The sequence below is a fragment of the Haliotis rufescens genome, unplaced genomic scaffold, assembly GCF_023055435.1.
Source record: "Haliotis rufescens isolate VD_foot unplaced genomic scaffold, xgHalRufe1.0.p SCAF_3, whole genome shotgun sequence".
Classification (NCBI taxonomy): Eukaryota; Metazoa; Mollusca; class Gastropoda; order Lepetellida; family Haliotidae; genus Haliotis; species Haliotis rufescens.
This window is the reverse complement of record NW_025964001.1, coordinates 441,511-442,462: the sequence shown is the minus strand read 5'-3', so window position 1 is coordinate 442,462 and position 952 is coordinate 441,511.

Here is a 952-nt window from a genome sequence, read left to right as displayed (position 1 = left end):
CCCAAATTCTATTTAATTAATTTTTAAATGTATTACTTTTCATGAGCCTTCCTAAATGTCTTGTTTTATGCCACCAATCATAAGGCACTGATTGGATGTGTTGACTTAAATCCCTCCTATATATGACCAGTCATGGACAACCCAACCCAAGTCCTGAAGTGGTGACCCTAACCCTGACAGTGACAATCCCCCACCCACCCAAACTGTGGTGTGGTGACCCTGACCCTGACCCTGACAACCCAAGTCCTCATGTGGTGACCCTTACCCTGACACTGACACTCCCTGGTGACAAACTGTGGTGTGGTGACCCTGACACTGACAACCCAAGTCCTGATGTGGTGACCCTAACCCTGACACTGACACTCCCCCACCCACCCAAACTGTGGTGTGGTGACCCTGACACTGACAACCCAAGTCCTGATGTGGTGACCCTAACCCTGACCCTGACAATCCCCCACCCCCACCCATACAAACTGTGGCATGGTGATCCTAACACTGACACTGACACTCCCCCACCCACCCAAACTGTGGCATGGTGACCCTGACCCTGACACTGACAACCCAAGCCCTGATGTGGTGACCCTAACCCTGACACTGACACTCCCCCACCCCCACCCACACAAACTGTGGTGTGGTGACCCTGACACTGACAACCCAAGCCCTGATGTGGTGACCCTAACCCTGACACTGACACTCCCCCACCCCCACCCACACAAACTGTGGTGTAGTGACCCTGACCCTGACCCTGACACTGACAACCCAAGTCCTGATGTGGTGACCCTAACCCTGACACTGACACTCCCCCACCCACCCAAACTGTGGTGTGGTGACCCTGACACTGACAACCCAAGTCCTGATGTGGTGACCCTAACCCTGACCCTGACAATCCCCCACCCCCACCCATACAAACTGTGGCATGGTGATCCTAACACTGACACTGACACTCCCCCAC